This window comes from Sciurus vulgaris, assembly GCF_902686455.1.
Source record: "Sciurus vulgaris genome assembly, chromosome: 11".
Lineage (NCBI taxonomy): Eukaryota > Metazoa > Chordata > Mammalia > Rodentia > Sciuridae > Sciurus > Sciurus vulgaris.
The window spans coordinates 20,851,699-20,876,238 of NC_136472.1; the positions used below are offsets into that span (position 1 = coordinate 20,851,699).

At 38.3% G+C, this 24,540-nt stretch overlaps 2 pseudogenes across 2 annotated transcripts; one reads left to right on the top strand and one right to left on the bottom strand.

Annotated features, from left to right (window-relative positions):
- Nucleotides 1-1,340: 1,340 nt before the first annotated feature.
- On the bottom strand, nt 1,341-2,232 carry LOC306639178 (olfactory receptor 5W2-like; annotated as a pseudogene). The gene has a single exon. The product of its transcript is annotated as an olfactory receptor 5W2-like (transcript).
- Nucleotides 2,233-17,965: 15,733 nt separating this feature from the next.
- On the top strand, nt 17,966-18,453 carry LOC306639749 (olfactory receptor 5L1-like; annotated as a pseudogene). Its single transcript has one exon. The product of its transcript is annotated as an olfactory receptor 5L1-like (transcript).
- Nucleotides 18,454-24,540: the final 6,087 nt, after the last annotated feature.

Genomic DNA, 24,540 nt, shown 5'->3' on the forward strand with positions numbered 1-24,540 from the left:
TGTACCCCAGGTGTGTAGGGATACCCCAGGCTAGTCAATGTACAGAGGAGCAAAAGTCCTTCAAGTCCAGCAAGCTCCTCAGGACAAAAGGTGCTCTCTTTGAATGGCTTAGAGATGCTCTGCAACTCCTCTGTCCTTGAGGCCTAGAGACATTATCTTATTATAATAACCTTTGGTAGTAGTGGACTCTGAGAAGCAAGCAAGTTATGTGATCTGCACATGCACAAAGCTAATTGCACTATGTAACCTAACATAACTTCATATGACCCTGGAATAGAGAATAAACTGACTGGATTTTCCATGGAAGCCACTTCTTGCTGTTCACCATCCTGTGTGCTTGCCTCTTTATTGCTGTCCACTTAACCTTTATATCTGGACCCCAATTAACCTCGACATAGGTGAGAGGCTACTGCTTTGTAAAACTGGGTGAAAGCTCAGCACTTGATCAAAGTATGCTTGCATTCTTGTATTACAGATATTGCTTTAGATGCAGAGCAACACAGAGTAATCACCTAAGAGGTTCATTGTGAAAAAGGAAGAGAAGAATTTAATCAGGGCCAAATACAGGGGAAAAGCAAAGGAAAATTTCCTGGAGGAAGTGATGGGGGCCTGATTGCTGACGATTCCAGCACACACATGGGCTTTTACCTAACAAGGCTCTTTTATGCAACAAGTTGTTTGGATTCTCCAGTGTTATAGACGCACATGCCTGAAAACTTTCCTAGTGTCAAACCCTGCTCTAGAAAACCTTCCAGTCCACACTTCTTTGTTCTGGGACTGAATAACACCATAAGAAATACTATCTCCTTCCTCCTGAATTTACTTATTCTCCTTTAGAATAAATCTCGCTATATTTTTATTTATTGTTCTGAGGTCATTATGAATTATTTCTGTGTTCAGTAAATTAATGTCCATTACTTCCATTAAAATATCAGTCACTTGTAAATAAACTACTGAATTCACAAAAGCATGCAAAGTGCTTAAATGTCAATTAGCAAAAACATTTTCTAAATCTTTGTAAAATTGAATATGAATAAAAAATTGATCATATGAGATGTTGGAAATTGAAAGGCTCAGAAATGGTCCACAAAGATAGGGCACCATTTATTGATTCAAGAGCAATAATGAAACAAGACACATGGAGATCCGCAATATTTTCTTATAATCATACCTTAATACAAGTGCACATTTTATTAAATTAATTATATAATATAATTTTTGTTTCTTGCATATCATGAAATACAATTTTACAAAATCAACCACTTTAAATAAATACGCGTATGTAAAGATAGTATAATTATTTAAAACCACCCTTTGCTTCTAAGTTTTTGCAGAGCCTCTTACACATCCTTGTTATGTAAACTATAAATTAGAAGATTCAACATGGGAATCACAAGGGTGTAGAACAGTGAGCTCATTTTATCTTGATCTAGAGAGTAAGAAGAACTTGGTCGGAAATACATGAAGAGCATAGTGCCCTGGAATACTGCAACTGCAGTTAGGTGGGAGGTACAGGTGGAGAAAGCTTTGAGCCTCCCCTCAGCACAGCGGATCTTTAAGACAGATGAGATGATGTAGCAGTAAGAGACCAGGACTCCGGAAAAGGTACTCAGTTCAATGAATCCAAATATGGTGACTAATACCAGCTCATTGACTTGCGTGTCAGAACAGGAAAGGAGATAAAGTGGAGGTAAATCACAGAAGAAATGATTAATCTCATTAGACCCACAGAAACATAAGCAGAATGTTAATGTCATGTGTATCAAAGCATCTGCAAGTCCTATGAGGTAAACCCCAGCCATGAGCAGTGAATACACCTTAGTGGACATATCCACTGCATAGCGCAAGGGGTTGCTGATGGCCTTGTAGCGATCAAAGGCCATCACTCAGCAGCAGACACTCAGCATCTGCAAAGATACAGAAGGTCAAGAACTGCAGAGCACAACCAAAGAAAGGAATTGATTTGTTCTTGGAGAATATGTCAACCAGCATCTTGGGACCAACAGCTGTGGAATAGCAGAGGTCACAGAAGGAGAGGTGGCTGAGGAAAAAGTACATTGGTGTGTGAAGCTGGGGATCCACTCTAATTATAAAGATCATTCCAAGGTTTTCCAGTAGATTAATGAGGTAAATCAGGAAAAACATGATGAAAAGTGTCACTCTGAGGTCAGCATTAGTGGTAATTTCCAAGAAAGCAAATTCACTCAAGGATGAACAGTTTTCCCTGTCCATTCTTTTCCTTTCTTGTCTAAACTTTCAAAGCATAAAAAATACATATTTGATCACTTTTTACTGCCAGAACACAAATAGGACAGAACACAATTTGTATCTGTATTTTTTTAATCCTAAGAAAAATTTGGTCATGTGTTCTACTCTACAAAAATACATTGTATGCTTCTGACAGGAATACATAAATAGATAGTAGGTAAGAAATTTTGAATTCATGAGTTATTTGACTTTCTACATCTTTAATATCTCTGGATCTTACCTTTCATTTATTATGAAATAAGTTTTGATACACTAAATTTCGGTAAGTCCTTATAAATATATTTAATAAACTGTCTTAGATTTCTTAGATTAGGCAGGGATATAAAGGGTTAAATATTTGCTATGTTTGAAAACATTCATCTGGTTGTAAAAAAATTAGCAATTTTTATAAACCAAACTTAATGATAGGTTTCAAAGACCATTGTGTGAGTTCTAGAATCATTAAGTACAATGCTTCATCTATGTGATCTTTAGTATTTGATGAGACACAATATAAGTATTCCTTTCTTTTCTTTCCAAGAAATGTGTTATATTGACATAAAGCTCACTGCCTATTTGTAGATACAGTCCGGAGACAAAATGGAAGCCTTCCTCATCATTGAAAAACAATGCTCAAGCAGAAATTATGGGACCCTCATAATTTAGCACAAATCTTGTATTATATCAGATTTTTAGAAGGACTTATTTATTTAAAAAGTGAAAACAGTATGAGGGTCAGTTAATACTTCATACATGTATAGGATTCTTTTCTTTAAGCATCTGTGTATTTATGAATATGTAATCCTTGTGCATGTGTGTATGATTCTTAATTGTACTAAGATATGTAGAAAGTGGAGAATGAATATATGCAGATTTTTTATTTGTATGTTTTCTTATTACTGTGTTGCTTCTATTATCAATTAATTAATTGATCAAAAAATTTTCAAAAATACCTTACATTCCTGTATATCCCTATTCAATGATAAATTGTCTTGCTTATGATCCTATGCAGAATTTAAATAAATATAAAGCTATTTTATGAATACTATCAAGTTCTCTCAGAATTTTCCAGTTCTGAGAACGCATTATTTTTGATCATTATACTTCACAATTCACAAAACTACATAAGAAGGCATGAAGAGGTTCATTCAGAAAACATCCATTTATTTCCAAAGAAATCATTTTTTTTTTTTTAACCCTAGAGTTTAAAATTTGGATACAAAGGAGCTTACCTGAGATGAGCTGTTCATTTGTAACTGAGCTTTGAGCAAATACCATTGTATTATAACAGGCAGTATTTGGGACTGGAACTCTCTGAACTTATTTCTCTCAGGCTTTGAAGTTATGCAACCATGCGATTACATTTCTGGTAGTGTGTTGTCCCTGTGAATATGTGAGGATCTTTAGTAAATGTTGAACTGAAACCTGAAGTCACTATATGGTCTACGTCAGAATGAAAACTGCAAATTAGTTTGACCTGTAGAATATAAGAATATGTGCATATTTTATATTATAAAATGTAATGTGCATAATCCTTGTCCAGCTGAAGCAGAATCAATGAACCTAATAATCTCTCATTTAATCAATTCCAACTTTTCTCTGTTGTCCATCTTTTCCTTCATTTCTGCAGCACTATCCTTCACCCTCTAAATGTTTCTCATTGAAATACAATTCATACACTATACCTTTCACCGTTTAAAGTAAGCACAGCTGTGGATTTGACTGTGTTTGAAAGGCTGAGTACTCTAACACTCCACTTGAAAAACAGTTTTCATCCCCTCCATGGGAAACTCAGGGCCATTAGTTGTCACTCCTCTGGTCCCTCCCCTCAGTTCCTGGAACCTTCTATTTACTTTCTGTAGATTAGGTGTGTTCACTTAATCTGGTTGTCAACTACAAACAGAGCCACATAATACATGACCTTTTTTCCTTGCTATTTATTTGTTTTACCATATTTTTGAAATCTATTCTTTGCATAGCAAGTAACAGAATTTCCTTCCCTTTCATAGCTAAATAATTTTTCAATTTATGTGTGTAGTACATTTTATTTGCTCATTCATCAGTTTAAAGAGATCCAAGTTGTTTCTGTGTTTTGTCTGTTATAAATAGTAGTGGTGTGGACATTCCTGTTCATGGAAGCTTTGAGGTTCACTTTTCACCCAGTATTGTCATATTCCCCTTCCCCATCCACATGCTGTCAATCACATTTCTATGATTGTGTGACTATTTCACATTCTCTACTTTAGTACTTGTTCTTGTTTGGATGTGCAGTGTCCCTCAAAAGCTCACATGTGAGACAATGCAAGAAGACTGAGAGGAGAAATGATCGGATTATGGAGCCTTAACCCAATCAGGGAATCAATCCTCTGATGGGATTAACTGAGTGATAAATGAAGTTGCTTTAGGTGTAGCTTGTGAAGGTGCCTGGAATGTGCCTTTGAGGTATATATTTTGTACCAGGAGAGTGAAGTCTCTTTCTTTGCTTCGTGATCATTACATGAGCTGCTTCCCTCCACCATATTTTTCTGCCATGATGTTCTGCCTCACACTGCTGAATGTCAATTTGTGCAAGACTGGAAAGCCATACATAATATCATTCAAGATATTCACCTCATAGTACCTAACTCTTATACCCTATTGGCAATGATGCCAGAAAACTATAGCTAGTTCACAGTACTAGATTTGAAGGATGAATTTTTGTGTATCCCCCTGGAAAGGAAGTTCCAATTATGGTTTGCTTTTAAATGGCAGGACCCAAGTACTAAAGTAACTATGCAGTATTGTTGGACTGTCCTTCCTCAGTGTTTTAAAAACTCTCCCACTTTGTTTAATAAGTTTCTGGCAAAAGACTTATGAGGGTTAGAGCTGTATAGAGGTATAGATATGGAAAATGAAAAAAAAAATCCCCAAGATAATGAGGCCTGAGAAAAGGGAGTGGAAAAGAAGACCCACACTGACAGCCTTCATCTCCTGTGGGGGCGCCTGGCAACCCAACCAGTGCTTTACAAGGATCCACTGGGGGAATGATGTTTGCAAGGACTCATCGTCCTGGGAGATGCCAGATGCTGGCCTCCGGGCTCTGGTGCTTTTTCTGCACTATGTTTCTAATATTATATTACTCGTACTATTCCTTGGTAGTAATCACTGAGGGTGAAGGGAATACTACAGAATTTCCCAAGAATATTAATAAAACATTAGGGACTATAACTCCTTCTCAGCCACAAGTAGTAAAAAGTCTTTTACCACTGTGTGATGTGTCTTCTTCCTGGGGTGCTTGTTATGAACATGTAATGCAGTACATAAATTTGGCCACGGAACCGTCTGTCTTTCCAACCATGAGTATGCAAAAAGCACCTCCCACAGTAGCTACTAGATATGGACTAGCTTATTTTATCAATGGCAAGCCCTGCTACCCCTCTAAAGGCAAGCCCTTAGAGAAGGTAGATATAGATCTCCCCCTGTCTCTTACAGGGTGGTTTAATCCAGATGATGGTTTTGTTTATGTGTGGTGGTAAGGTAAAAGAATAAGGCTTCACAACATTCCTTCCTTCCTACAAAGAATAGGTCACCCCTATAATAAACATTGGTACACAATGTCCTGTTCTGAGAAAAGGACCTACATAAGACAAAGTAATCTATTTAGTATAAAAACTTAGCCATGGGAACCATTGGGATTGTTGCCCTCCTGTAACTTAGCAATTTAGATATTAATCAGATGGACCTAGTAGAAATGGTCATGTGAGATTATTTGTCTATCGCTTTAACCGCGAGAATAATAATAGTCTTAGGTCACATAGAGTTTAGATATTAAGGAAATAAACATTGTATTAGCTCATTGACTTAATTAAATATTTGTAATCTGTACGGTTACTGATTCGGTAAAAATAATTTCTGCCTATGCTTTGGAAACTTCTTTGATTTTATTAATCATAAGCCTGTCATCATAACCTGAAGAAAAGTGTATATAAACCCAGCCTTCCCCAGAATAAAGTGGGATTGATTGCACCAGAACTAGAGTCTGTGTCTTTCATTCTCCATCCATCGCCGACGCTGTCTCTCCACGCCCCGTTTACCAGTGTGGAACCCATGGACTCCTGCTAGGGCCGGACCCCGGCAATCTCCTAAAACAAATGTTTTCCAAGTGCCAGCTGCAGAAAGGGAAGATGTGTCCTCTCACCTCTAAAATAACAGTCTCTAGGAGATATTAACCTTCTTCAAAGGAAATCCTCTCCAGACACTGCCACAGACCCCCAACCTAATGTTCAAATTCCTGAGTGCCCAAGGAAAAACTGATACATTCACTAGACCACTCCTCAAAATAAATTATATAAACCTAGTCCCTTTCTTTCTTCAGTGACTCCTTATTTTCCACCAGGAAAGTGGTTCCACTGCTGCTACTTCATCCCTGCATCCTGTTTTGGTGTGAAACTTCATTTCTGAATAAACAGCAAAGATGATTCCTGAGGTTTACGTCCTGCCCAGTCCTTTTGTGCTAGCAAAAGGAGCCTTTGTACAATATGTAGATGACCTGCTGGTAGCTAGACCAGAATATGAACATGGTCTTTCAGATACTATTACTGTACTGAACCATTTTTCCTTATGTGGACACAAAGTGTTCACTAAAAAATCTCAGACTTACCAACAATAAATCACTTATCTGGCATTCCAAATTAGCCAAGGAACTTGAAGTTTCATGTCAGATGGAAAACTGGTTATCTTGAATCTTAGAGAATCCAGGAAACAGAGGCATTTACATGGGTTCCTAGGAATGAGGAATGTCTGAATTCTGCATATATGGATCTCTAATTTTGGACTAATAGCCAAAATGACTGCAAGGGGGGAAAAAAAAAACAGATTTATTGGGCTTTGATACCTCAGCTTGAACTGGACCAGTACAAACTCTTTTATACTGAGGAGGATGAAAAATGGGCAAGTTTTGACTCTCGGAACAAAACTTCAGGTGGAGATTCATGGACTCATTTTTATGCCTGAAAGACTGGTTTGGAACCTGGTAAAACAGCTACATGACAGTACACACTATAGGAGGGATGTCTTGGCAAATTTTATTAAAACCCATCTCCAGAAAACTATTCAGCAGGTGACACAAAAATGTGTCCTATGTGCCTGAAATAATACAAAGACTGAAAGGCAATCCCCTAGGAGGGGAACACAGCATGTAGGAATACAGCCTTTTGATGACCAGCAAATATATTTTACTCAAATGCACGGTGCCACAGGAAACTTTAGATATTTGCTTGTATTAGTAGATACCTTCTCCAGGGGGATCCCTGATGGCTGTGAATATTTCTTTGACTACATTTTACTACCATGGTGGGGCTTGTGGTGAATCATTGGGTCCTCTAAAGTCTTTCCACCACTTTAATCACTCTGGCCAAGGAAACAGCCCTGTCCCTTTCAAATTTACAAATGTCTCTGATCGCCTTGGCCAAAGTAGTTTTAGATAACTGGGTGACTTTAGACTACTAGCCCAACAAGGGGGAGTTTGTGCTATAGCTAACACATCCTACTCTGTTTATACTGACACCTCTTCAAAGTGGATACTGGTAGTGAAAAGATCAGGTAACAAGCAAACAAGCTGCAACAAACCCTTGACCCACCACACATCCATTTTGGATGGAATGGAAATAGGTCTAACTAACGTTCTCTGGAATCTTCTTCAGGACACCAAGAAGGATTACTTCTATTTTACTAGGCTGCCTCTTCCTCCTTCTGACTATCCTATTCATCATTGCCTCTGTGTATGTACCTTTCCATTTACTTTTCTGTTACTGTTCCTCCTTTTGCAAATCCACAACCAAAGACAGGAAGAAAGAATGGCAACAAGTAAAAACCTTCCACTGTAAAGATGCCAGTCATCGCCCTTTCTCTGTAGGAAGCAGCTTGGAGAGCTCTCTTGCCCATTTTTCCATAGAAATGGAAGGTAGAAATTGACAGTGGGTGTTGGCGAGGATGTGGGGAGAAAGGTACACTCATACATTGCTGGTGGGGCTGCAAATTAGTGCAGCCACTCTGGAAAGCAGTGTGGAGATTCCTTAGAAAACTTGGAATAGACCCTCCATTTGACCCAGCTATCCCACTTCTTGGCCTATACCCAAAGGACTTAAAATCAGCATACTACAGAGATACAGCCACATCAATGTTCATAGCTGCTCAATTCACAATAGCCAGACTGTGGAACCAACCTAGATGCCCTTCAATTGATGAGTGGATAAAGAAACTGTGGTATATATATACAATGGAATATTACTCAGCCATAAAGAATGATAAAATTATGGCATTTGCAGGCAAATGGATGAAATTGGAGAATATCATGCTAAGTGAGATAAGCCAATCTCAAAAAGCCAAAGGACGAATGATATCGCTAATAAGTGGAGGATGACACATAATGGGGGAGAGGGAAGGGTTAGTGTTAGGGTTAGAGTTAGGGTTAGGGAGGGGGGCAAGTATGGAGGAAGGAAGTACTGTATAGAGGGTAAAGAGGGGTGGGAGGGGTGGGAGGAAGGGAAAAAATAACAGAATGAATCAAACAACATTACTCTATGTAAATTTATGATTACACAAATGGTATGCCTTTACGCCATGTACAAACAGAGAAACAACATGTATCCCATTTGTTTACAATAAAAAAATTAAAAAAAAAAAAAGAAATTGACAGTGGGGAAATTTGACAGTGTTCCACTCACATTTTGAATATAGTTCTTTTTGCTCTGAGGCTTATTTTTAAAAGGACGTATTTTTGATTTTGGTGGTGGTGTTCTTTCTCTTCTCCCCTCTCTCCTACCTTAATAAGATTAGGGAGACAGTATTATCTTTTTCTTCCCCTAGTTAATTGTCCTTTAACACACCCACCACAGGAAGGAGATATCTGCCAGAAGATCTATGAATTGAATATCTAACATACCATCAGAGCACCTTGGTACTCCTTACCAGAGCCCTTCTGAAATGCAACCTTTAAAGAGTTCCTTTAAAATCTCCCTGTTCCTCCTGATGGGTACAATCAAAGTCTTTGGGACAAAAGTCTCCTGTGTTTCCTTTGCTAGCAAAGCAATAAATCTTCCTTTTCCCTCTTCTCAAAACTGTGTCTTCATTATTGGATTGGCACTGGGGACAAAGACCAAACTTCTGGCAACAGTATTCAGTCCTGAATTTTGGTGAGATAATGGCTCAACCTCTTGCCTGGAAGTTGGTACAAAGGCAGTCTACTGTCTTCTGTAAGACAGCATGATCTTCTCAGAAAAATGTCATCCGTATAATGAAATTAGACAACATCAGTAGGAAACACACTGAGGGCAAGACTGCAGATTGAACGGAGGGGCACTCTAACACTTGGCTGCATTCTCAACTTTCCTTTATTTTGAGACAGTGTCTCTACATCACCAAGCCTGGGCTTGAGATTATGATTCTCCTGCTTGAGCTTCCTAAGTACAATTACAGGCAGTTACCAGTGCATCTGGCATTCAAACTGAGGTCTTGAACCAATATGCAATGATATTCTCCATAAAAACAGAAACAGCAGTCATGAATTCACTTAGAAAAACAAGATGTCCAGAATAGCCGAAGCAATTCTTAGTGACGAAAGTGAAGCAGGAGGCATCTAAATATCAGACCCTAAATTATAGTACAGACCTATAGTAACAAAAACAGCATGGTATTGGTATCAAAACAAAGATGAAGAACAATGGAACAAAATAAAAGACACAGAGACAAGATCAAATATGTAGAGTTATCTCATACCAGATAAAGGTGCCATAAATATACATTGGACAAAAACACAGTCTCTTCAACAAACAGTGCTGGGAAAACTGGAAATCCTTATGTAGTAGAGTGAAATTTAATTTTGTTTCACTCTCTGGACAGTTTGCACTACCTTGTACACACTTCCCACCTAGAGGGCAGGGGGTTGCTAGGACCCTACTTTGCTTCTCTCTTCAACACAAACTGTATCACTCTGATTTAAGCCAAAATTCTCCCACAGATTTTTTTCGGCCACCAACAGGTCACTCGGTGGGGTTGATTACCTATCTTTGAAACATCAGTGAGTATGAAGATTAAACAACATTTGTTTTGTAGCTTTCCAGACTGGTCCCTTTTTTCCCCTTTTATGCAGACTTGTTTGTTCTCCCCATTTTAGATATATTTAGTACCCAGGCACATGCTATGAGAGCCACTTTATCTCTGAAACAGCTATGGCTTCCCCAGTATCATACAAAAACTACTTTATAACTACAATAAGGAAAGAGAGAAGGGGACCAAATTATAATCAAAAGGCTGAAGAAAACAGAAAGAAACCACACAATTCTCAAGAGTCAAGGAAAAAGAAGGGGACAATGCCCTTTTCAAGGGACTGAGAGAGAAGGAGACCACATCAGCCTCAAGGGCAGAGAGAGAAAAGACCCAGACCAGTCCAAATGGGCTATGTAGAAGAATGAAGTTTAACCCCTATCTGTCACCCTGAACAAAACTCAACCAAAGACCCAGAAATTAGACCAGAAATGCCTACATACTAAAAGAAAATATAGGCCCAACACTTCGATACATTGACTCAAGAACTGGCTTCCTTGACAAGACTCCTGAAGAGTAAGTAGTAAAATCAAAAATCAATAAATGAGATGGCATCAAACCAAAAAACTTATCCACAGCAAAGGAAACAATCAAGAATGTAAAGAAAGAGTCTAAGGAATGAGTGAAAATCTTTGCCACTTGTTCCTCACATAGGGTGTTAATTCCTAGGATATACAAATAACTCAAAAGACTTAACACCAAAAAACAAATAACCAAATCAAGACATAGGCAAAAGAACTAAACAGACACTTCTCAGAAGAAGAAATATGTATAGTTAGCAAATATATGAAAAAATGTTCATTATCTCAGGTAATCACAGAGATGCAAATTCAAACTGCACTGAGATTTCACCTCAGTGCAGTCAGAATGGCAATTATTGAGAATACGAATAACAGTAAATATTGGCAAGCATGTGGGTAAAAGGGCCCATACATTGCTGTTAGGAGTGCAAATTGGTGGAACCACTCTGGAAAGCAATGTGGAGATTCCTCAAAAATCTAGAAACGAAACCATCATTTGACCTGGTTATAACACTCCTCAGTATGTATCCAAAGCAGTTAAAGTCTGCATACTACAGAGATGCAGTCATATCAATGTTTACAGCAGTAAAATCACAATAGCTAAGGTGTGGAGACAAGCAACGTGCCCTTCAATCAATAAATAGATTTAAAAAGTGTGACATATATACACAACAGACTGTTATTCAGCCATTACAAAGAATGACTTTATGACTGTTGCCAGTACATGGATGGACCTGGAGACTATCAAGCTAAATGAAATAAGTCAATCCCCAATAAACAAAGGTTGAATGTTTTTACTGATATGTGAGAGTTAACCCTCAACAACTAGGGGGAGAGGCAGACGAGAAATTTTGTGGATTAGACAAAGGGAAATAAAGGGATAGGAGGGGGATAAGAAAACAAAGACAGTGGAATGATTCTGACATAACTTTACTATGTACATATATGCATATACCCTGGTGCCAGAGTCCAGCCCTAGCAGGAGTCCATGGGTTTCATACTGGTAAACGGGGCGCGGGGAGACAGCGTCAGCGATGGATGGAGAATGTAAGACACAGACTCTAGTTCTGGTGCAATCAATTCCACTTTATTCTGGGGAAGGCTGGGTTTATTTACATTTTTCTTCAGGCTATGATGACAGGCTTATGATTAATAAAATCAAAGAAGTTTCCAAAGCATAGGCAGAAATTGTTTTTACCGAAAGATTATGAGAAAACAGTAACCGTACAAATTATCCTTACTTAATCACAATTATTTTAAGAATATCTAAGTCAATGAGCTAATACAATGTTTATTTCCTTAATATCTAAACTCTATGTGACCTAAGATTATTCTTATTACTTTTGCGGTAAAGCGATAGACAAATAATGGCATGTGACCATCTCTACAAGGTCCTTCTGGTTAATATCTAAATTGCTGAGTGAAGGGTTACAGGAGGGCAGCGGTCCCAATGGTTATTATGTACCAACGTTTATTATAGGGGTGACCTATTCTTTGTAGGAAGGAATGTTATGAAACCTTATTCTTTTACCTTACCACCACACATAAACACAACCATCATCTGGATTAAAGCACCCTGTAGGAGACAGAGGAAGGAAGATCTATATCTACCTTCTCTAAGGGCTTGCCTTTAGGGGGTTACCAGGGCTTGCCATAGATAAAATAAGCTAGTCCATATCTAGTAGCTACTGTGGGAGGTGCTTTGTGCTTAGAACTTGGGGAAACATTGTTATATATAAATTTCTGTGCCCCAACAGGTTCTCGCTGTGCCAGTAAATGCAGTGTTTGATTTTTAACATAATAAAAACGTTCTCCTGTAGTGAGGTTAACATCACAGGGTTTCAACATGTGTTTTCTCTCTGTGATGTTTTTCTGTAAATTTGTAGAATTATTCCCATCACCTCTAGCAAGATCCTCAGACTGAAGTGAGTAATATATTATTAGGAAAACTCCACAGAATAACATCCAAGCTAGGGAGGCCTACATCTGGCTGCAATCCTTTTAGGATGAGTCTCTGCAATCATCCTTGAGTGGAACTCTGTCAAGCACTGCAAGGAGAGCCAGGTGCCCCCGCACCCTGGTGAATCCCACCATTATGTACATCCACAAGAATGGGGTACTAATTAGAATAAGATACAGTCTATGCTTATATAATTATATCAGAATGGATTCTACTGTCATATATAACTAAAAAAAAAAAAAAAGAACATTAATTAATTAATTAATTAATTTTAAAAACTGGGTGTAGTTGTCCCATCCCTTTCCAGTTCCTCCAGAAAACTCTGCTCTTCTTTGCTCTCTGGGAAAGCATCTGCCTTGTCAAAGATGTTTCATTTGTATCATGATTCCTTTACCACCAAGTGGTCTAGCCTTTAAGGCAATGGGCTCCCTGCAGGGAACTCAAGAAATGTGTAACCTTGCCTAAGTGCCAAGTCCATTGTGGTATTAATCTATTTTTTTTCAAGAATTATTTCTTGCTCCTGCAGAGAAAATCTTCCACATCCCAGAGACTCACCATTCAGGCAGGCAGACTCTTGTAGGAAGATGTTCCAGTTTTTGCAGTGTCTATCAATTCCACTGATGATTGTGGCTGGATTAGTAAGGCTTCTTTCTCTTTTCTTTTAATTTTTTTAGTTGTCAATGGACCTTTATTTTATTTATTTATATGCAGTGCTGAGAATCAAATCTAGTGCCTCACATATGCTAGGTAAGTGCTCTAGCTCTGAGCTACAACCCCAGCCCAAGTACGGTTTCTTGCATGGTGGTTGTTCCAGGCTAAGCTCACTGCTGTCTGAAATTTTGTCTTCCACTGCAGTCAATCACAGTTGCAATGAAAAGTTTGGTTCATAAGACAGAAAATCTTCTTAGTCCAATCTTTCCTGTTCCCAGGAATTCCATTTTTTTGTATCTCACTCAGGTCAAGAGAGGTCAAGAGACAGTAGTTCTCACTTGTTTCTTCCATTGTTTTCTCTCCTAGCCTGAAAAATCCACAAGCTAACATCTCCAATTTAGAATTTTGTTCCTCTACTCTTTCTTTGCAGTTGGAGGACAGAAGGTAGGTGGAACAATGCACATTTCTCTGTAGCTACAATTCCTCTTCCATCCATTTTATTCTGGCCTCTGTAGCCAGTTTTGCATCAGTAACAAACTACAGCTACAACAATGGCCATTCAATAGTGGCACAAATTACAGCCCTTCCTCACCACAGTGGATTAGACAAATTTCTGTCAACAGTTGCTCCAAACTCAGCAACACTTTTGAAGTGTCCCTGTACTCATATGGCAGTCCTCTAGGATCTGGCATTTAGTCCATCCTTTCCACATACACATGAGTACATGCTCAGGATTTTCCCTGCAGAATGTTCTTTCTCCTTCATCAGTTTCCAAAGCTCCTGGCTGACTCATCAATTATTTCAGGAAAATCAGGTGTATGCAAACCAGCCATAAAACGTAGAAGGTGCAGAGAGATTGATGAAAGAGGCAGTGAAACAGAATTACACAGAGTCCAATTCGATAGGTACTTATGAATGGAGGAAGTCTTGGATGGCAGCAAGTCATTCTCCATGGCAGGACAAAAACATCACACACTAAAATAGACACAGGTGGTTCAGCTACATTCCAGCCAACCAGAATGTAGCTGTAATTCCTCAAAACAGAACAAATACTATTAATAGGTTAAAAGTCAGTTAAGAAAAATCCAAGACTTCAGTTGTGGTCATGAATGTTTTGATGACTATCTTAACTTATATTTCTTATCCAATACAGTTTGAAATGCATGCCAGGGTTACCTGATGGGCAAGTTGACAGTTCCAAGCAAGATAGCTACACTCATATCAAGCTGGATACCTACAGCTGAGGCAATCACAGTGTCATCTAGGCTGAAGCTCAGCTCAAACTCCATACTTAACATTGAGCAAAAGAAAGGAGAAATTTCTGGACAGAAATACCAAATGCCCTATTATTCCCAAAATAATATCTATTCTTTCTTCTTCCCATCCTTCCTTCCTTTCCTTTTCTTTTCTTTCTTTCTTTCTTTTTTTTTTGTTTTTCCTATGTGGGCTCTCACTATGTTGTCCAGACTGATCTCAAACTGCTGGGCTCAAGAGATACTCCTGATCCAAGTACCAAGTACCTGGAACTCCAAGTCCATGCCTCCATTTTGAGCCATCAATATCCATTCTTAATCAGAATTTGAAGGTATACATACAAGCAAGAGATAGTAACTTGCTGTCAGAAAGCACAAACAAAAATGAAAAGAACCAGATTCATATACAACATATATGTTAGAAATATATGACAATCAATCTAAAAATAGTTATAATTTCTGTATGCACTAATGAAACAGGTAGGCATCATGAATTAGTATATAGGGAATTTAAAAAAAAAAGTCATGAAAATTATAATTAGAAATTAAACTAAAAAGAAAACCAAGAAAGAAAGCATTTAAGGAGAACAGTAGTAGTTCCAACATAACCAAACAGTATTTTAATGAAATTAAAGACAGATCAATATGGCCCACTTCAAATGAAAAAGAGGAAAGAGTAAAGACCACACCTAAGGGCAGTATAGTAACATTAAGGAATAAGAATAACTATAGTTGGTTTTCCTTCAAGGTAAAGAGGTCAAGGCAGAGGAAATGTATGAAGAAACTCAGCTAAGAGTTTTTCTCAAATAATTAATCAAAAACAAAACAAAAAAAAAAAAAGCAAAAATCACCAAGATAAGCAATAAGAGCTCAGAGACAAGCAGAAAGAATACACTCACAAACTCAGGAAGAAGTTTTAAATAAAAATAGGAAACATCGAAAGGAAGAATCATGACATAGACAGTAGGACTTGTCACTCATAACACTATTGATGTTTCACACTGGACAGTTTTCCATGGGGACCACTGCACCATATCCTTTGAATATGAGCTGCATCCCTGACTTCTACACACTAGATGACAGTAGAAGGAAATGTAGGAACTAGAGAAAGGCTGAAACATTATTAGAAAAGTTTATGACATGTGCAAAGAAGACTCAAAAATTAGCCCCAATACAATATTTCAATTGCCCTTTTGTTTAGTCTACAGATTTTTACTCAAGGTGATAATTCACTACATGCTGGGTTTACATAAGCTTTTCTTTTGTATGTGAAAATGAAATAGGTGTTTGAATAGATAAACAAACTGTCTCCTTAGTTTTGTGTGAAAACTTTGGCAGATCAACTTTAGAAATATATTGTATAGAAGTTGAAAATAAAAATATTTTTATATGAAATTGCTTTTGGATCATGTACACCTTGAAAACTCACATGTATATCCAGTGATACATAAAGACAAGTAAAACAGGTGCCTCGTTTTCCCTTATCAAGTGTGAAGGGCACTCACCTAGCAGAGTTCACAGAGTGATTCCCCTGGATGCCTTCCAGCATCGGACAGTCACTAGGGAAACTGCAGTTCCTATGCTGGCGCTGGTCCTACGCTTCTCCCATATTCAACCATGAAGTGTAATACCAGAAACCAGAAGAGCAAAACTTGTACTTGGTGATTTAGAGTAGTTTTAGACACATTATGACCCCAAAGTGTGATTTTTATTTAGAATTTCTTATTAGTAAGTTCATTATGACAGTCGAAGGAATTTTTGTGTGATTTAAAGCACCTGACCTTTTGGAAAGAAAAGGACTTTAATAATATAAGAAAGTGAATGATTGTAAGAAATATACATGTTACTTCAGAATGAAAGCATTAAACTCTGCCTCACATATTTGATATGTGGTTATAGAATTCCAAAAAAGGAAGTCTGAAAGGAGGCATGTTTGGGTTTAAACAGTTATTTTTGAATTAGAGTAGCTTGATGAAATACTCAGCTAATTCCACAGAGATTAATTATACTTTCTGTCTCACTGCACATGCCCTTTGTGCCATTTGTATTTGATTAAACCATAGACATTCATAACAGTTTTACTTCAGGGACCCATTTCCCAGGAGTTTAAAGTGTAGTATAAATCTCTCACCATATATTATTCACCTACCATCCTTAGGACCTAGGAGGAAATGCTGGTACCTCAGGTTTGTTAGCTGAAACTAGATTCTGGTTATTTGAAAAGCAAATTAAAATATTTTCTGAGAAAAAAAATTATTATGAAATATGTTGAACTCATCTCTCATACAAATAGAATGTTTATGAGAACTACTTCCTGTGTGCTTAATATATAAAATGTGTTTGTCTTTTAGTTTTAGAGAAAGCTGATGGGAATTATTTTCTGTGTAACATCAAACATTGAAATGTATGAAAGATAGTGTAGTAAATGGTAGACTTTGTCGTATCCCTGTTTCTGTCTCTCCTTTTAATATACCTAAACCTTTACTAAGAATAATAGTTCTTCTAAACAAAAGGATGATGTATCTTTTATTATTTTCTGGATTAAGACTTCAGATACATATTGCCTAGTTACTTTCTAAATAAGTTTATATAATAATTCATCTTTATGAGTCATTAGCAATACTGAACATTAATTAATAAATATACTATCAATTTTATAAGGAAAATTACTATGATTTTCAGGGTTCCTTTTAACTTTTATTCATTTTACATATTTCTGGATTAAAATGACCAATCTTCCTGAGCCTCTAATTGCCCAAATTTGTCATGGTTCTCAATAGTATCTGTAAAGCAACCCACTTAAGGTAAATCAATGTTATGACAAATCAAACCAAAGAGTAGTGTATATTATACAAATAAAGTCATAAAGTCTGCCATTGTGCTTAGATGAAACACACTAAATATTACAGGGAGTACTATGTAGCTTTGAAATGAAACATGGAGTCTGTTTCAAAGTCCCTGGAGTGATCTAACCTAACATATCACCTAAACCTACTCTGGTAGAAAAAGTTGGAAATAAATATAAGATTCTCCTAATGAATAAGTTAATTTAGAATAGTGGCATTCACTGAGATACTTAACTTTTCCTTGATAGTTACGTTTTGTCATCTTCTTAAATATTCTGAGATCAATGATATATTTTTATATCATGTTAAATTTTTCTGATATTAATGTAAACTTCTTTTCTCTTTTATTCTCTCCCCAGAAAAGAATATGGAACAGATTATCTTCCCAAACTGACTCCAGCAGGAATGGTGGAGGAAAATTGCACCACAGTGACAGAGTTCATTCTGCTGGGATTGTCAGATGTCCCTGAGCTGAGAGTCCTTCTCTGTCTGATATTCCTTCTCATCTACGGAGTCACAGTTTTGGCCAACCTGGGCATGATTGCACTGATTCAGTTAAGCCGCAAACTTCACATGCCCATGTACTTTTTCCTCACCCACTTTTGCTACTCTACCACAGTTGTACCAAAGATGTTGGCGAACATCTTCAGCAAGGACAAAGACATCTCTTTCCTAGGGTGCTTGGTGCAGTTCTATTTCTTTTGTACATGTGTGGTCACTGAGGTCTTCCTCTTGGCAGTATGGCTTATGATCGCTTCTTGGCCATTTGCATCCCTCTCCTCTATATGGTGACCATGTCCCAGAAGCTTCACATGGAGTTGTTTTCCAGTTGCTGCCTTTGTGGAATGGTGTGTTCTCTGATCCACCTGTGTTTATTTCTTGGTCTGACATAGGCACAACAAATTCCCATTGAAGTGCATATAGAAATGTTTTTTCATCATCCTTGATGCACAGAGCCATTTTCACTAAATTGAATTCACTTTCATTAGAAGAAAAAATATATTTATTTAATATCTATGCTTTTTCTTCATAATATGCTATTAGTTTCCAATGTGCTCATATGTATTTCTGTATATCATTTTTAGTAATTTTTCAATATTTTCTCTTTTATTACTTCTTCTACTATGAAATTACAATTTTGGAACATTTGCAAACATTCACATCTGCAAACTTGACATTGCATTCTTTACATTTATGACAAAATATTCATGAAAATTAAATATTGTCTTAAATTTTTACCAGTATACATGATGTTATAACCTATTAATAAGCTATTATATAATCATTTTTATTGCTTTACTTTTACCTTTTGCTTCAAATTTTATAATTATTCCTGATTAAACAATTAAATTATGTGTTCGATGCCCTATCTCTTAAGGTTTCAAAGTCTTTGTTAATGTTTTTATTATTTTTATCTGCTAGAAATGATGACATTCATTCATTATCTTTTCTAAATCATAATTCTATCCTAAACCCATTATATTAGTTTCCTATGGTTTCAGAAAATAATTAGCACAAATGTAATGGTTTAAAACTCTGCAATTTCATTCTCACACAATTATGGAAGTCAGAAATCTGAAATTCATATCACTGGGCCAAAATCAAGGTGTGAACCCTTTAAGAGCTCAGGAGTTTCTAGAAGAGAACATCTTTGCTGCTCCAGCTTCTGGTAGCAGCAGACATTCCGTGATACTTCATCCAACTAGACAAACTTCTTCAGAACTCCCTCAGCTCCATCTTCATTGCATCTTCTCATGTGGGTGTGTGTGTGTGTGTCTGTGAGAAAGAGAGAGAGAGAAAGAGAGAGAGAGAGAGAGAGAGAGAGAGAGAGAGAGAAATAACATTTAGTTTTTCTCTTACTGGCAAGATATCTCCTTGAGATTGCATTTACAGTACCCCCCAAACCTGCAGGTGTAAGACCCCCAAAAAGGAGACCCTAACTCTGTCCCACTGATCGACGGCAACCACAATCAACCGCAGGAGGCGTCACTTGATGCAAACCGCAAGAGGCTTTTATTCCAGCGCGCTGGGACCCAACTCGTGACTCATGCAGGAGTCAAGGAGTTGAGTCCCTAGCAGAAAATCTTACAAGTTTATAAAGGCAGAAACCACACATTGGGAGGGGTCGCACACGGAAGGGGAAAAGGGGAATAAAGCCTCCAGGAAATCCCAAAGGGGGTCTGGGTTTGCTGATAACATACAACATGTTTCACAATGTTTTACAACAGGGCGTAGATTCTGGTCAACAGTTTCTGGTAATCTTATATCCTGGAACAGCTTTAAGGGCTTTGTTCCCATCACTGGGAGGGAGACCTTAGGGAGTTGAGATAAAACAGACAGCTTTAAAAAATGTCCATTCTTTCACTACTTTTAAATAAAACCTGCTTAATATGCTTGCCTTGACGTGCTTCTCTAGTGTTCAAACTTCAACATTAGAGGGAGCAGAACTCATCACCTATAAACAGCAGTATCATTACTTGCCATGGCATTTCTTGGGTGTTCATTACTTGGGAGATTCCCAACACCATCTTAGCGGTATTGACTCAGACTGCTAACATTTGTGTATTGCCTTGTTAGGTAGTAGGTAGCAGTGAGCAGTAAATGCTTGATAAAGTCATAAATTGTTCTTAAAATTGCCTTAGGGTCCTTCTCTAAACTCCTAAGAAGTCAAATGGTGGTAGTTGTAGAAAATTAACAGAAGCAAGGGAGCTAGATGGAAATCACACCAAGAGAACAGGATTAATGGGACTAACTCTTGACAGGGTCCACTGAGGTTGGTATAAACTTGGGAGTTAGGGTTTCAGTGTCTCCAATTGTCTGGGAAGGAAGATTCCTTTACTACTGCAGGTGCACAAATGTAACTTCTGACCAGCTGTTGACTCCAGGGCCCACGTTAATATAGGATTGTCTTCTAGATGAAGCCCACCTAAATAGTATGGCCACCATAACAGTTCTGGAGAGGACCAACTAAGGTCAAATTCTCTACTGACCAACATGAAGGAGGAGTTGAACACCTGATTAGCGAAAAATACACAAGATGTCCCCCAGCTCTGCTGGTAAATATCAAACAGTAAAAAATTTGGAGATATTGAAGCCAGAATTAAGGACAGGTAGTTAGTGTAGAAATAGGGAATTGGGTCAATTCGAGGAAATGAAGCCATGAAGCCATCTGCCTCTGGAAGTTGGAGACTACCCCTGGAAGAATGGAAAGTCAAGGATCTCCGGAGCCCATTGATTACCAAATTTACCTGCCTTTATCAAGGACTGCAAGCAAGGAGCTGCTAATCAATGCCCCCTGGGCCCTTACCTGCCTGAATCACCTTGGCCCTCCCCCTGCCCATGGCTTTTCACTTAATGCAAAACCAGGCCTAGTCACATAGGCAGGAAGGAGAGATAAGGGGGGAGAGAACTGGAGAACAAAAGAGAATTTAACCTATAAAAGATGTAGGGTGAGCACACTTCTTGGGACTTTAGAACATCAGCCATGGCCCCCTTCTTCCTGCCAGGAGAAGTCTGTATCATTACCTTTAAATAAAACCTGCTTAATATGCTAGCCTTGGCGTGCTTCTCTAGTGTTCAATCTTCAATATTAGAAGGAGCAGAACTTGTCACCAGTAAACGGCAGTATCAATATCATTATCTCCTTTGTCACTGTCTGCTTGGAGATGGCCCACTCTTTTGAGAGTGCTATCTGCTTAAGCTTCACTTTGCTTTTACTTCCCTTTCACTTATAAGAAAGGACTCTTGCAGGACTTTTGGTGTCTGACTTTAAATTTTCTTTTATGGGAACACAGAACCAAGGTTTGAATTTTCAACTCTTCTTTCCTATGACAACCTGGTTTTTTTTTTTTTTTTTTTTTTTTGCTTCATTTTTCTGCCTTTTCTTTAAAATTTCTGCTCATATTCAGAGATTTTGGAGACAGAGGTTTCAAAACAATGATGTTTCTTCTGTTTTCCTTCAAATCTGGCTTGAATTTAAACTTCTTATCTACCAATAGAGCAGTGAGCACTATTGTTACTGAAAGCTCAGCCCTTTTCCCTGATGCCAATTTAATAACAAGGAGTTTTGAAAAAAATGAAAAAGAACTTATTACTTTGGTAGCAAAGTAGAAGCACAAGGGACTACTGGCCCAGAGACTGTGATTCTACTCATCAGGGAGAAGAAAGTTTTTAAAGAAGTGACACATTCTCGGTGTTCCCTTGTGGGGGTTATGATTCACTCGTTAATTTTCCCATTCTTTAGATTTTTCTGGTGTAAACTCTGAGGTCTGAATTACTTGGTTCCTCTGGTGGGTGTGTGCTCAAAGATATATAAATCAGCCTAGGATGGAAAAAAGGTAATATTGCTCCCCACCCTACTCCCAGGTTAGGGAGAGGGAATGGGAGAAGAGGAAAAGAAAAAAATTTAAAAGAAAAATTTTAAAATAATGTCAGTGGAAGAGCAGCAAGGACTACATTTAAAGCATGAGGTGGACCAAAGTTACACTATGGCCCAGACCCTTTCCTCTCTGGGCAGAATCTTGTACTGCCCAATACCAAAGATGGATATAAGCTGTCTTTTCTGCCAGTAAAACTTAATAATCAGTTTGTGAATATGAAAATAATGACCATTTCTAAAGAATATTGAAAATGAAAAATCCCCAAGATAATGTGGCCTGAGAAAAGGGAGTGAAAATTCAGCCACACTGACAGCCTTCATCTCCCAAGACAAATGTTTTCCAGGTGCTGGCTCCAGAAAGGGAGGGGGTGTTTTATCACTTCTAAAGCAACAGTCTCTAAGAGGCATTAATCTCCTTCAAATAAATCCTATCCAGACACTACCCTCAGATTCCTGACCCCCAAAAATTCAAATTCTAGAGTGTCCAAGAAAACTAGTATGCTCAGTAGACCACCCCTCAAAATAACTTGTATTAATCCAGTCCCCTTCTTTGTTAGTGGCCCATTTTCCTCTAGGAAGGTGGTCCACTGGTGCCTTTCACCCTTGCATCCCTCATTACGTTGCTGCCTGCAGCAACGAGACCGCGGGAAAGGATTGGAGGCAAACTAGGAATGAACAACTTCTTTATTTTTCTTTAGTGATGCTTCCTTGTTTGCTTCTCTCCCCAAGTAGATGCCTTGGTGCCAACACCAGCTCTGCCCAACATGGCCACTGTACTGGCCTCGAAGAATAGGCAGTCACCCCAGCCGTGCACCTCCAACAGCATGCTGCTCTCGCCCGTGGCCTCCAGGCATGCCAGCAGCTGAAGCCATTTTCTCAGGGCCATGAGTGATGGGGCCATTGCGCTGCCCCGTCTGTCCTGAGGGGCACAGCCACAACGGCTCCTTGCACTCCTGCCACTTCTAGGAGTTATACTTCGTGCCTATGCTCCCACGTGCTCTGTTGTCCGATACCTCATGCACGAGGTTGCTGGGGCCTTGGTGCAAGCACAGCTGGGGGGACCATGTGTGCATAAGGTTGGTGGAGTAGGCATCGCACGCCAGCAGGTGGGCGCATCCTCCCTCGTGCACGGTCTCCCCCCCAAACAGCTGCAAGCATGCCTCTACATCTCCCCCTTTTTGTTTTAAAAGGTGAAGAAAACTTTAATGGATGTGTGATAGCTATCACTACATCTGGATGGACTGTGCCTGTCTTAGGTGTTCACATGTCTTACTGACATTCTTACCCATCATCGGATAACCAAGAAGCTTGATATTATTGTCTTGGCTCCTGTCTTAGGTTGATATTTCAGTCACACGAGACTTTCCTGTCTTTGACTACCAGCCATCCATTTGAGACAGCCAAGCCTGAGAAGTAGTTCCGGCTTCTAAGGTTGCAAGTGCATTTTTTACAATGATCTTATCACTTTGTTGGCATAGGTGCATCTTACAGATGCAATAAAATGTTAACACAATGAACAACAGAAGTATTAAACAGAACCCCATAATTCCTGTCCATTTTTGACCCCATTGTACAATATTTTTAAAAAACGTAATTACATCAGCAACAGAAGGCACCTTGACTTTAGTAGAATTTACTAAGATTGTTTGGTCTTGTAGTGATTTGGTGAGATTATCAAACCAATAGTTCCAAGAGCCATTAAGCATAGCACTAAATTGTCTTCATAAATTGGCAACCCTGCTATAATTATGGTATTGAACCCCTGTAAGACAAAGTCCTGAATAATGTCCAAGACATCCTGATGCAGCAAGGTCCATCAAAATATCCACCTGTTCTTGGAGAAGATCAACACGTTGGTTGAGCATGACTATACCAGAATGAAGATGTTGATTTATGGTTTTCTGTGTTTGAATAGCCGTGGCCATACTACCGGTGAGGTTGTTCAATGTGTCGAGACAACACCACAGGCAGGTCTTCCACATTGGCTAAAACTGGCATTGGGATGTACCTAGGAACTTGAGCAACAATCATTAAAGGAAAACTAGTACTATTCCAACATTGAGTTAAAAAAAAATGAGGAGGGAGTGCACTCTAAAATATGATCAATGGAGGAGGCATTAGAGACTATAAGGATGAACAGTGATGTGACACATATAGGGGTAGGCTTAAATATAATCAGGGAGGAGGATCTAGAAATATTAACACCTGTTTCAACCACTGTACAGGTGTTATCATTATTATAAGAAATGTAGAAACATAAACTACCAGAGAGTTGAAAAAAGCAATTAAGAAAAGGTGTAATATTCAAATCCACAGGTATAGCAGGTAAACCTACAGTACTATTAGTAGTAAAAAATGGGGGATAAACAGAGGAGGTGTTAGTTAAAGGGAGAGGCCAAGGCCATCCTGTAACTAAAGAGCAGAGTTGTAAAGTGTTTCCATCAATCAGTGGAATCGTCAGGAGGAGAATTATCATGTTCATGTTCACTGTTTTCAAGCAGTAGGAGTCAAATTTAAATTACTCAAAGACTCAAGCATACTTATGGTAAATGGTGCCTGAGGTCTATATGTTATAACTGCTTCTTTAAAGTTTTTAATGGTT